Here is a 14,866-nt window from a genome sequence, read left to right as displayed (position 1 = left end):
AAGCAATTAGCTTTCTGTACCTGTAGGTCTCCTATTCATCAACCAAAATATTAGGTAAAAAGTTACACCCTAACTGAAGATGTACATACCTTTTTTCCTTGTCATTATTCCCTACATAACACAGTATAGCAACTATTTACATAGCATTTACATTCAGTAGAATTATAAGTAGTCTACAGAAGCTTTAAAATATTTGGAAAGGTGTGCATAAGTTACATTTAAATGCTATGTCATTTTATATAAGTATCTTGAGCATCCATGAATTCTGTCATCTGAGGAGGAGGTTCTGGAAGCACTCCCCTGTAGATAGTGAAGGAAAAATGTGAGAATTCATTTATGATATGATAAAAAGGAATTGTGGGAATTTTTACAAATATTGACAAGGGTATAGAGAAAATATAACACTTATGCACTGTTGGTGGGAATGCAGATTGGTACAGCCATTATAGAAAATAGTACAGAAGAAGTTGAAAATAGAGCTTCGGTATAACCCAGCAATCTCATTTTTGGGCATATACACACAAGAAATGACATCATGATCTTGTAAAGATATTTACACTCATATTCACTGCAGCATTATTCACAATAACACAATGGGGAGAAAACATAAGCATCCCATAACAAAGAAATGGATAAAGAAACTGAAAAATCTGAAATAGTCAAAATCATGGAAGCAGAGAGTAGAAAGGTAGTTGTTAGTGAGTGCGAGGAGGAAGGAAATGTGAAGTTGTTGCTCAATAGGTATAAATTTTCAGTTATGCAATGTGTAAGTTCTTGAGACTTGTTATACAATATTATGTTTATAGTTAATAATACTATATTGTGGATCTCATGTTAAGTAATCTCACCACAAAAACTATAAACAAAACCCCACAAAGGAAAATAGGTAATTTTTCGGAAGTGATGAGTACTTTTACTACCTTGATTATGGTGCTGATTTAATGGATATGTACATATGTCCAAACTTATCAAGAAGCATTTACTAGACATGTACCCTTTCAGGTATATCAATTATACATCAATAGAGCTATGTAATGAAAAGCAATATAATGAAATGAAATTTACTATGCTTGCTGCATGGAGAACAAATAGCTTAGGGAAGGATTAAGAGTAGAAACAAAAGATGAATTAGGATTATTTATATCCTGCATATTCTAGGGAAGATACACTAATAATATTAGGACAGCATATTGTAGACAAAACTGGTTATATATAGTCATGTTCAAGATAGACTTACTTAGTAAAATCTACATATTTTGGTGATAGTTTAGCTAACAGAAATAAGGGGAAAATTTGTTAAAGATGAATTTAAGTTGCTGGCTTTCACAACTGAATAGGGAACACTTAAAGCATAGACCACTTCCCTCCAGATGTCTTTTAATCTTTTTTTTTTATTTTTTGATAGTGATGGCAGTCTTGGACATTTTGAATTTCAGGTATATCTGAGCTCTTGAGCAGATTATACAATATTGGTTTAGCACTCAGAAGAGCTCTAGTACCTGTCAGACTAAATATCAAATGTCATCCATACAAAAATAAATCTGAGTTTTTTGCCTCTCAGAAGAAGTGATTAACTTATGTGTAAGCAACTAATTGCATGATGTGGTGAGAAAATCAAAGTCAGATCATTTGGACTTTGAATCACTATCATTTAGTAAGTGGTTCTAGTGGAAAAAACCTTAAGCATTCCAGTGTTAAATTTGTCCATATTTAAAGTGATGGTGAAAACATCTACCCTCCCTACCTCTGGTTTTATATAAACATCAAATTAGGTAAGTTATATGAAAGTGTGAAACATTTCCCTGACTTCAGTGGTAATAGTACAGTTCTACTACCTGTTGAATAATTCCTTTAAATTAGAACCACAAATTATGAAAATTTTAAAGATCCTAAAAGGTTATATAGTCCAACACCCATATTCAACTGACAGGTGAATGAGGCATAGAGTAATTATGTCATTTGCCTTGATCACAGAGCTGATTTTTGGAAAAACTGGAGATATGTTAGCTTCCAGCTTATATTCATGACACACTATTTTAAGTGTGTTCCATGGACTGATTTGTACTGATATTATCAATTGAATCCTGCTGCACAGAAAAAATGCAAGGAGTGTGGTTATTATTGGTACTTCATGAAGAATATTTCCTGTCAGAAAGATGTTGTGTGTGTATTTGACGGGGAGAGAAACTAAACACCATCAGTGGGCTCTGAATACAGATATGATAGTTTTCTGTTCTCTGCATTTATTATTTTCTTGGAAAATAATTTCTTTAAGTTAAGGTCTCTTGTGGCCTTTTTGGACACTTACAAAAAACATCAAGGAACATCAGAATCAATTTATTTAATTCACTGACATCTGGATAGTTTTGCCTTTACATTTATATGATACATCACAGTGAGGGTTCAAAATTTCCAGAGAAAATGAGTGCTTTGTTTGATAAACTTCAGAGCAATCTATTATGCAATAGGTCTTGTCTGTTTTGACCTAAAATAATGTAGCTAAATCATTATAATTGATATTGCCATCTGTTGGATCTAAACTATAACTAAGATGACATTTTCAACTACTTGCTTTCCTTATTCTTTGTTAAAAGTTATTTTAATTTTTTGAAGGCATAATTTGTGTTCTTCCCTCTGTGTATTGGAAGTATTTTGAGGCTAGAAGAACATTTGTTTATTTTGTCCTTGAACAATCACTCCCCCTCCCATGTTCCTCTTTCCACACACATAAGCACACAATGTCAGTACATTGCTTAGTACATTGAGGGTATTTGATACAAAATTGTTGAGTTCAATTTCACAAGGTATCTAATACAGAATTCACTGTTCTGGGAAAAACAACTTCTAGAGGGGTGGATCAACAAAGGCAGAATCAGTTTGTTCCAAATAATTTAATGGGTTGGGCTAAAGCCATTATTTAAGCAGTCACATCAGTAGTGTTTAGAAGACCTGACATGAACTAGTTGACAGTGAGACAGCTGGGACTTCATGACTCAAGGTCAGTATAGAATGTAAAATATTTACGAAGTCAAAGTAGAAAGGAGGGAGTGGAAATATGGAAACCAGAGAGAATTTTGCCTTGATAAGACAAAATCCATTTATGAACTGGTTCCATATGCATGATTTCAAATGGAATTTTCTAGTAACTTAGATACAAATTTGCCAGACACGTATAGATATTATCAAGGTATATTTTTGTCAAGATATGGTTCTCTTTTGGAGGTTTTGCTGTGTGTATGTGTTTATTGAAAATGTTCATGTGTGCACATTTGTGTATGTGTATGAGAGGAAGGGAGAGAAAGAATGAGAGAGTGAAATTACTTTCTTTTTAAAGGTGCACATCAATTATACAGACATAGGTTTCATTGTGGTGTATTTGTACATGCATATAACCTAATTTGATCAATTTGTTCCATAAGTAAGTCCAGCACTGGGTATGCAGATACACCTTTACTCTTGCATGGGGCGATCAATCATCATGAAGAAATATACAGGAAAGAGAATCAGGCAGTTGACTTGGGTCTTGGAGTGAGATGCCTGCAGCTAAAAGGTGAACACTCTATTTAATAACTTGCACTTAGATTTGGCAAGGGATATATCCATAAATTGCCTTTGACAGTCTTTGTTAACTATCAGGGTATTTTTAAAGTTCTACAACAACCCTCTTCCTGCCAGAATTTATATTATAATTTTATACCTATATCCCATAAGAGGAAGATAATTTTTCCTGCCATTCCCACAGTAATGCTTCTTCTTTTGGCACTATTTCTGGCAATGAATGAACAAAAGCTTCCATTTTGTTTTCTGGGCAAATTTAGTTAGCCTGACAATATTTCAAATTCTGCTTATGCTTGTTGTTTATTTATTATTATTGGCTATCTAAATATTGGGCAAATTTTAACACCTAAGAGGGTTAGTACAATGATACATGCACAAAACTATTAGATCCAGCATCTTTTACTATTTCTTTTAATGTAAAAACTCAGTTTTAATGTGACTTTAAAAGTACCATTTAATTTGGGGAGGGGAGCATGTTAAGCTAAACTTGAGAATACAGAGCCAGAGGACTTTAATTTTATGTCTAAGTTTCTAACTGGAAAAAAGTACATTTTGATTAACATTAGCAATTCTGACAGTACTCAAATATGCTTATGTGAGGGCACTGACTGGGTTAAACCATGAGGATTTTTTTCAAGGGCATATATTATGATATTCAAAACTATTTGCCAAAGTTAAAATTATGGCAGGAGTCTATGTGATATTAGAGTAAAGGACTAAGACTGTGAGTCTTAGAACTCTTCTTTGGACTTGGTCCTTGATTTATGAGATAATGCAGCTCTAGTCATTTACCATCTCTGGGTCTCAAATTCTCTGTTGGTAAAATAAATAGTGGGTCTAGATAATAACTATGGTCATTATAAGCTCTGATATTAATCAATTTTCTAAACTCCAATGAATATTTTCTCTCATCAAATTCTACTCTATAAACCTATGAAATAATGCTATCTAAGATTTCTGTTCTTAGGGTTTCATAATATAAAATGGAAAAGTAGATGAAGACCTTCTTTTTTGGCCTGGTATTTAAAGAAAATATAATTGGTTGTTACTAAACAATTTCATATATATATATATATATATATATATATATATATATATATATATATATATATATCAAATATCCAAAAGTGAGCAATCCGCAATCCTTAAACATAGCCAATCAGAGCATCATATATTTTAAAAAGTCAAGTGCTGTAAAGCAGGAAATACTGTCCTTTTGTCAAAAATCAAAGCACCATATCTATTAAGCTAGAATGGCAAAAAAATGGAGAATAGAGTTCAACATAAACCCTTAATGTTTTTTTTTCAGGCTCAGTGGTAGAGTGCTTGTCTCACATGTATGAGGCACTGGGTTCAATTCTCAGCACCACATAAAAATAAATAAATAAAGGTATTGTGTCCATCTACAACTAAAAACAAATATTAATTGTTAAAACCCCTCAATTTAAAAAATTTTTCCTTTGACTATTCCTAATTCTTTATTTAATGCAATATTCACAGCAATCATTGCAGCTCAGAACATAGTAAAATTATATTTAGAGTATAGTGTCAGCCTTCTAGATAATGTTCTTTATTCTATTTTGTCTGCTTTTTTTCTTCAACTTTCAAAGCACCACCAAACAAATCTTTCCAAAGTTTTATTTGCATAATTTTATCCTCTATTGGCCAGGTACATCCATTGTTTAACTGCTGAATCCATTCAAAATTCCTCAGTTTGATAAGCGAATCCTTTCATTGATATGTAATTCTATTTCTGGTGACTTTTCCACATTCCTCCTGAAAATAACTCTCTGCTTTAGCCAGATTTACTTAATTACTTCTCTAAGCATATATTCTTTACCTCTTATTTCTATGTTTTTCTTAACAGAGTTTGTGTTTCAGTTTTGGAATATTCTCTCTGCTAATTAATTGATATCATGTCTTTCAAAACATATCTTTCAAATAATTGCTTCCAAGAAAATTTCCTTAATCTACTCACAAGCAGAATACTACACTGATTCCTGGCAACTTGTCATTCTATTTCATATATTTGGTTGAATTGTCTTAAACCATGACCTTTTTTTTCTTTTTCTTAAGTAGTGCAAATTCAGTGAAGAAACTATAGAAAATGCAGTTAAGCTAAGTCAATAAAATTTGAGACCAATCTAAATCATAGAAGAGGAGTTCTCAAACTCTAATGTGCAGAAGAATCACCTGGGGTGCTTGATAAAAATTAAGATTGCCAGGCCTTACTTCTGAATTTTCTATTGAAGAAGTTTCCCATGTGTCCACGAAATCTATGCTATAAGTGTCTGGATGGTTCTGATATAAGTAATTTCTGGACCACACAAGAAACATTACTAGAGTGGGTCAGGAGTCCTGATATTACATCTTCAGAGAACTAACCTCCATTTTAAGGTCTATAAAAACAAAGGCCATATCTGTCTTCTTCAGACCTAACATTTTGTCCTACAGGGCTTTGTAGGTTCTTAATATATATTTCTTGAAATAATGAATGGATTCGTTTTTAATAATTAATTTCTTATTTTTTCAAATTATAAGTCACTTATGGCTATAAAAATAAATTTAAAAATTGAATACAAAGATATACAAAAGCAACATCTATCATCTGTTTCAAATCTTTCATTTAGTTCCCATAGCTTTAAAGTAATAGTGAAACCTTGGTTTCTATCCTACCCTGCAGTTAGGAGTAATTGAATGAATTTGTTGAATTATGGAATAGTGGAAATAATTATACCACTAGAAATAATTTTCATATATTTCTTTGAATGCAATAATGTTAAAGGTAGTAAGAAATTCATAAAACCTTTTCTACTCCCTCATGGAAAACAGGAAAAAACTTGAAGTCTAGTAAGGGAGAATGATAACTTTGATATATATGTGGGTGAAAACTCATTCTGATTTAGATTAGATATGGTAGACAAGAGCAGTGATAAGAGAGGAATCAAAAATAATTTTAAGGTTGTCAGACTAGAAAAATAGGTGAATGATGGTGTCAGTGGTGGTAAAAGCCAGAGTGGTGTCTGGGGGATGAACTGAATTTCTTTTTTGACAAGTTAAATCTCAAGTATCAGAAATTCATGAAAAGAGATTTATTAAGAATTTAACTGAAGTTAGTATTGTAAAGTGGAGAATAGGGACTGGTATGGAGTTGTAAATTCAACATTTTTGTTTTAGCTGTGCCACTAACTGTCCATGTAGTTTAAAAAGGCATAGTTTCTCTGAGCCTACTATTTCCTCATCTGCAAATTTGGATAATTAGTCTACTCTGTTTACTTTATGAAGTGCTGTGAGTAGCACAGAATATCTGTCTAAAAGCACATGTGATGTAAAAGTTCCTCATAATTCAAATCAGTGCTTAATTGAGCCTAAATATATGGAAAGCACTTTGTGAATTATGAAGAACTCTGTAATACATGAGGATGGTGATTACCATTTTTAATACCATGAAGTATTATTCTAATAACCATATAACATGACCTGAAGAGACATAATTGTGGCCTTTTGAGATGTTTACAATTATCTTCTAACCTCAAGTTCATAGAAAATTACCAAGAGATGCCTACATTTAACACCTAGAATGGCCCTGTAAGCTCCTTTGCATGTATATGTTTCTGGAGATTCCAATAATACTTAAGGAAATATAGTGCAGGCTTTACAACTTAGTTTGACTTTAGATAACCTCTCTACTTTAGCCATCAGTCCTGTGCAAATGTAGGGATATCTTCTGTGACTTCTTGGACTTCTGTGATTAAAAGGTTTTATATATCTGATAAAGGTGGATAGGTATTCTTGTATCATGTTTTAATAATAAATTATCAGCTGTTGTTTTATTCCTAAAGAAATGAGAGTTCAACAAAATGAATCCTTATTGTTCAACATGACAACCTCCCTTTTTTGTTTTGTTTTCTTAATGCTCACAACATCATTTGGATGAACTGAGACAAAGTAGTTTTTGTAACATCTCCTTCTTTCCTTCCCTCCTTCCTTTCTGTTCCCCATATTCTCAGCCAACATGCTCATAGATACATTATACTGCTATCAACAGTAACCAACTAACAATGATAAAGAAATGGCTTATGCTGTTCTATGGTTCTCTTTATTTAATTCAGTTAAAACTTACTGTGTACCAACTATGAGAAAGGCCTATGCTAGGCTGTATAAAATGATGAGCAAGCAGTTTCAGAGGCAATGAATTAGCATTTTGGGGTATGTATTATTTGCTAGGAACTCTGCTAGGGGATTTTCCTTTGATGTCATTATCCAGTCACAGGTTGATTTCAGACTATGGCCTAGGGTATTGTAAAAAGAAAGGAAGGAAGGAGAAAGTTCCAGGTACACTCTGAAGGAAAAATTGATGAGACTTAATTATTCTAGGTCTGGGTTTGTAGCTCAGTGATAGAGTGCTCATAAGGCAAGTGTGAGACACTGGGTTTGACTTTGTTATTCTATATTACAGGTAGGATAGTTTTAGGGAAGGAATACAGCAGTGTCAAAAGCAGATTTTTTTTCATGTTTGGTGATTAAAAAATGCCATGGATAAAAATAGTCACCTTAGGAAAATGCAGTAGTTTAAAGGTAAGACATAGGGAAATTAAATATTGAATCCAGTATTTAATTTGTTTGAAGTGTAGATGAATCTCTCAAGGGGGATATCTAGTGAGTAGATGATGCCAGAGTCCTAGAACAGATGCATAGCTCAGGCACTGTGGTGTTAAAGATTCAGATTATCAATAGTCTGAGAAAAGTGATTACCATATACCACTACAATACTTCCATATGGCAATGTCACCAATAAGTATTTTGAAAATGTTTTTATTGGTGCATTATAATTATATTATAGTAGAATACATTGTGACATATTTGTATACACACATGACAATTTGCTCAATTTTATTCCCTAATACTCCCCCCTTTCTCTTCCCTCCTCTTATCCCCTTCTTTTATTCTACTCATTTCCTTTCTATTTTTTAATTGCTCCATTATAATTATACACAATGTGGGATTGTGATACATTGGCACATGCACATAGCATAATTTAGTTGATTTCATTCCCCACTACTTCACCTTGTTATTTATTCCTACCTCACTCCCTTTCTGGACCCTTCCTCTACCATTCTACAATTCTATTGCACAATATTACTTTTTAATTCAATTTTTCTCCCCTAGCTTCTGGATATGAGAGAAAACATTTAGCCCTTGGCTTTTCTGAGTCTATTTTATTTTACCCAGCAAGATATTCACCAATTCTATCCCAGTCACTACTGAATAGAAGTTTGTTGTATTAGTCTCTGCATAATCTGGATTTAGCTGCAAGCATCTATAACAATATTCTGCTGTTCTTGTTTATTTATCAATCTTTCCATTTCTACTGCTGCACTGGTTTAAAAACACAAAAGAGTATGCGTGTTTAACATGAAAATTACCTTTTTAAAAAGTTTTCGAAGTAAATACAGTATTATTACCTACATGCATAATGTTGTAAAGCAGATATGGAAAATTTATCAAATTTTGCATAAATTATGCCACAGAATAGGAACTCTCCATTTCTTCTCTGCACCTCCCCAATCCCTGGCAAAGAACATTCTACTTTCTTCTTTTGAGTGGAATAATTTAGATACATTGTATAAAAGGAATCAATGCTCTTTAAAAAAAATAAAGGGAACAAGAAAAATACTATATCAAATCTGAAGAACTCTGTAAGTCAATTTAAAGAGGTTCCCTACTAAGGGGGGATCCAAGATGGTGGACTAGAGGGAGGCTGCATTTTGTATTGCTTGGACCTGGGATTCAAGTAGTGGGAATACTGTTCCTCTGCAAGTTATTAGAGGACCCCTATAGCTGATCTGGCACAGGAATCTTGGGTGCCCTGCCTGCACAGGTCTGTAGGGCTCAGCACCAGCACAGAACTCCTGACCACTTGCCCATGCAGGACCTCCAGATGCCTGACCAGGACCACTGGCATCAGCACCCATGCAGGAATCCAGGTTGCCACTCCCACACAGGACACCCAGCCTCTGTCCACACACAGGACTTCCAGCCACCACTCCTGTGTGGACCCCCATCTACCAACTTGGGGATCCCCAAATCACCTACATCTTGGGACACTGCAACCATTGCTATAGTCCCCTACACACAGTACCCTGTACCTGGGGACACCAGACAGGGTCTGGAGACAGCAGCCAGCCACAACACTGCACACTACAGAGCTGCATCTCTGAACATGCCACTGCCTAGCCCTACCTGACCCAACACCAGATCATTGAAAGCAGCTGCCTCCATCTTGGGACACATTTGTAACCATCTTTAGTTGGGGTAACTCCCAGCTTGGGACAATGGCCAGTGCTTAGAAGCATTATCAAGGTACCGATAGTCTCCAGCTCCTCCCTCCCCGGCAGCCGCTAATGTGGCACAGTGTTTGTGGCTACATGGCCAGTCTGTAGCTTGCAAAACCTGGTCTTGAAATGCCCAGTAAAAAACAGCTCTCCATGACAGTTATATAGCCCCCAGAGTGCAGCCCACAAGACCTCCAGAGAGAAAGATTCCTGATTGGAAAGTAGAAAGGGAAGGGGTTAGTGAGATAAAGTTTAGAAACTAGAGACCAGGAATTGTGAAGTCTACAGGCAATATAAGGAGATAAGACCAGGCACCCACATCATACCAGCAGGCCCCAAAGGAGATTCTTGGGGTACAGGAACCTATAGGGACCAGCAAATACTATACTGCACCTCCAAGAGCAATGCCCTCAAGACTGACCCTCCCACCCTAATAACCTTCACTATCCTGAGGGTGGAGATACAAACAAAACAACAGACAGCCCCACCTATTGGATGATAAGGGAAGCAGGAAAAATACTGATCTCCATCAAAAACATCCTGTATATTCCTTTGAGATTTTTTTTTTCTCTTTCCCCATCCTCACGTCCCCAACATTTGTGAAACCAAGTACTTTACATGAATTAGTGTACTGAGGATGGGGATGTTTGAATAGTATATTACAGTTGTGCTGAATATTCTTTTATCTCCCATTTTTACGTTTTTTTAATTTTTCTTCATATTTATGTTTGTTTGTTGTACTATCTCTGTTGTCTTCCAACTTACTTATTTCCCCAAAATCTCTTTCTCTCTTTTCTGCTCCTTCTTTAGATTTCTCTTTCACACTTTCTAAGATCTAATAACTCTATATCCTCACCTCTTACCCCCCCCTCCCCAACATCTCATCCTACATATCGCTCTTGGTTCTTTATCCACCATAAGAAACTGTAGACACTTTTGCAAACCTACTGTTCATATTGCAGATAATAATTGAACTCACCATTTCTATATATTGTGACAAAACCATAAATGTCTTAATAGCAGCTCTTTGGTTTAAGGCTGTATATTGTTCGTAATAGTGTCTGTTAATAGTGTTCTCTCCTTTAAAGGAGAGGTATGGGAACACTGCAGGGACACTATAAGCCTATAGGGTAAAAACTACAATGCCTCAAATATACAGTGCTAGAAAGGAAGACACACGAACAACATGAAAAAAACAAGGGAAGAAAGTGTCCCAAACAAACCAAAATAGTACATTATTAGAATCCATGGCCAGCACAACAGAAGAAATTAAAGAGAAGGAGTTCAAGATGTACATAATTAAAATGTTCTGTGAATTAACGGATGATATAAGTTTAGAGGCTAAATACAGAGCACAAACACAGGCAGTAAAAGATACTTTTGATAAAGAGCTACATAAGCAAATACAGTAAGCAAAAGATTACTTCAATAAGGAGACAGAAGTTCGGGAAAAAAATCATACATAAATCTTTGAAATTAAAGAAACAATAAACCAAATTAAAAACTCAATAGAAAGCACCACCAACATATTAGATAACTTGGAAGACAGGACCGCAGACAGTGAAGACAAAATATATAATATTGAAAGAATGTTGCCCACACAGGGAAGATGGTAAGAAATCATGAGCAGAACACTTAAGAATTATGGAATAACATAAAAGACCAAATTTAAGAATTATTGGGATAGAGGAAGATATATATTCCAAACCAAAGGAAGAAACAATCTACTCAATGAAATAATGTCTGAAAATTTTCCAAATATGAAGAAAGAAATGGAAAATCAAATACAAGAGGCTTACAGGACATTAATGTATAAAATCAAAACAGATCCACACCAAGGCACATCATAATCAAAATGCCTAGCATACAGACTAAGGAGAGAATTTTAAAAGCCACAAGAGAAAGGAATCAGATTACATATAGGGGTAAACCAATTAGGATATCTGCAGATTTTTCAACCCAGACCCTGAAAGCTATAAGATCCTAGAACAACATATACCAAGCTCTGAAAGAAAATGGATGCCAACCAAGAATCTTATATCCAGCAAAATTAAGCTTTAGATTTGATGATGAAATAAAATCCTTCCATGATAAAAAAGTTAAAAGAATTTACAATTAGAAAGCCTACACTAGAGAACATCCTCAGCAAAATATTTCATGAGGAGGAAATGAAAAAGAACAATGAAATTCAGCAAAGGGAGGTAGTACACTAAAGGAAAAACCAAACAAATGAGAAACCAAGTCAAGTACCAAAAATAAACAAAAATGGCTGGGAATACAAATCATGTCTCAATAATGACCTGCATGTTAATGAGCTAAACTCACCAAACAAAAGACCATGGACAGGCAGATTGGATTTAAACAAAAGATCCATCAATATGCTTCCTTCAAGAGACTCATCTCATAGAAAACGACATCCACAGACTGAAGGTGAAAGGTTAGGAAAAACATAACACTCATATGAACTACAGGAACAAACAAGGGTTTCCATCCTCATACCAAATAAAGTAGAGTTCAAGAAAAAGTTAATCAAAAGAAATAAAGAAGGATATTTCATACTGCTTAAGGGAACCAAACATCAACAAGACTTAACAATTATAAATATATACGCCACAAACAATGGTGCATCTACATTCACCAAACACACTCTTCTCAAGTTCAAGAGTCAAATAGACTACAACACAATAATTCTGGGTGACATTAACATACCTCTTTCACCACTGGATATATCTTCCAAACAAAAGCTAAACAAAGAAACTGTAGAACTCATTAATACAATCAATAATTAAGACTTAACTGACATATATAGATTATTTCATCTGTCAATGAGTGAGTACAGTTTCTTCTCAAGCACAAGGATCCTTCTCTAAAATAGATTGTATATTATGCCATAAAGCAACTCTTAGCAAATAATAAAACATAGAGATATTGCCCTGCATTCTATCAGATCATTCTGGAATAAAATTACAAGTCAATAATAAAATTAAAAATAGAAGATACTCCAACACCTGAAGACTAAATAATATGCTATTGAATGAAAAATGGGTAGCATCAGACATCAAAAAGGACATTAAAATTTCTTAGAGGTAAATGAGAATACTGATACACTATATCAAAATCTCTGGGACACTATGAAGGCAGTTCTATTTGGAAAGTTCATTGCAGGGAGTTTATTTTTTAAGAAAAAGTCAACAAATGAATGAACTAATATTACATCTCAAAGCCCTAGAAAAAGAAGAACAAATCAACACCAAAAGCAGCAGAAGATAGGAAATAATTAAAATCAGAGCTGAAGTCAATGAAAATGAAACAAAATAAATATTTGAAAAAAATGACAAAACAAAAACTTGGTTTTTTGAAAAAAATAAATAAAATTGCTTAGATATGCTAATGAAGAGAAGGAGAGAGAAAACTCAAATTACTAATGTCCATGATGAAAAAGAAAATATCACAACAGACACTACAGAATACAGAAGATATTTAGAAATTATTTTGAAAATTTTTACTCCAATAAAATTGAAAATATCAAAGGCATCCACAAATTTCTAGAGTCATATGATTTGCCCAAACTGAATCAGTATTAAATACACAAGTTAAACAGATCAATTTCTAGCAATAAAATAGAAGACACCATCAAAAGCCTACTAACCAAAGAAAGCCCAGGATCAGATGAATCCACAGTTGAGTTCTACAAGAACTTCAAAGAGGAAGTAATACCAATACCCCTCAAGTAATTTCATGAAATAGAAAAAAAGAGGGAACACTTCAAAACTTATTCTATGAGGTCAATATCTCCCTAATTCCAAACCAGACAAAGACACATAAAAGAAAGAAAACTTCAGACCAATATCTCTAGTGAACATAGATGAAAAATTTCTCAATAAAATTCTGGCAAATCGAATACAAAAACATATCAAAAAGATAGTGGACCATGATCAAGTGGGGTTCATCCCAGGGATGCAAGTACAGAAATCAATAAATATAATTCATCACATCAATAGACTTCAAGAATCATATGATCATCTCAATAGGTGCAGAAAAAGTATTCAACAAAATACGGCATTGCTTCATGTTCAAAACACTAGAAAACCTAGGGATAACAAGAACATATGTGAACATTGTAAAAGCTATCTATGCTAAACTCCAGGCCAACATTATTCTAAATGGAGAAAAATTGAAAGCATTTTCTCTAAAAACTGGAGCAAGGTGAGGATTCCCTCTTTCACCACTTCTATTTAACATAGTTCTTGAAACTCTAGCCAGAGCAATTAGACAGATGAAAGAAATTAAAGGGATATAGAGAGGAAAAGAAGAACTCAAACTAAAACTATTTGCTGATGACATGATTCTATACGTAGAAGATTCAAATAATTCCACCAGAAAACTTTTAGAGCTAGTAAATGAATTCAGCAAAGTAGCAGGCTATAAAATCAAGACCCTTAAATCAAAGGCATATCAGTACATCAATGACAAATCCTCTGAAAGAGAAACTAGGAAAACTAACCAATTTACAATAGCATCAAAAAATAAATAAAATACTTGGGAATCAACTTAACAAAAGACATGAAAGACCTCTACAATGAAAACTACAGAATGCTAAAGAAAGAAATTAAAGAAGATTTTAGAAGATGTAAAGCTCCCCCTTGTTCTTGGATAGGCAGAATTAATATTGTCAAAATGACCATACTACCAAAAGCACTGTATAGATTTAATGCAATTAAAATCAAAATCCCAATGACATTCCTCATAGAAAGAGAAAAAGCAGTCATGAAATTCATCTGGAAAAATAAGAGACTCAGAATAGCCAAAGCAATTCTTAGCAAGAAGAGTAAAGCAGGTTACATCACTATACCAGACCTTAAACTATATTAGAGAGCAATAGTAACAAAAACAGCATGGTGGGACTTGGGTGGTAACTCAGTGGTAGAGCACTTGCTTAGCATGTGTGAGGCACTGGTTTCAATTATGAGCAC

Source organism: Marmota monax, unplaced genomic scaffold, assembly GCF_021218885.2.
Source record: "Marmota monax isolate L192 unplaced genomic scaffold, Marmota_monax_Labrador192_F-V1.1 WCK01_AAM20220418_F8-fsc00176, whole genome shotgun sequence".
In the NCBI taxonomy this organism is placed as follows: Eukaryota; Metazoa; Chordata; class Mammalia; order Rodentia; family Sciuridae; genus Marmota; species Marmota monax.
Note: the sequence above shows the minus strand (reverse complement) of the source record.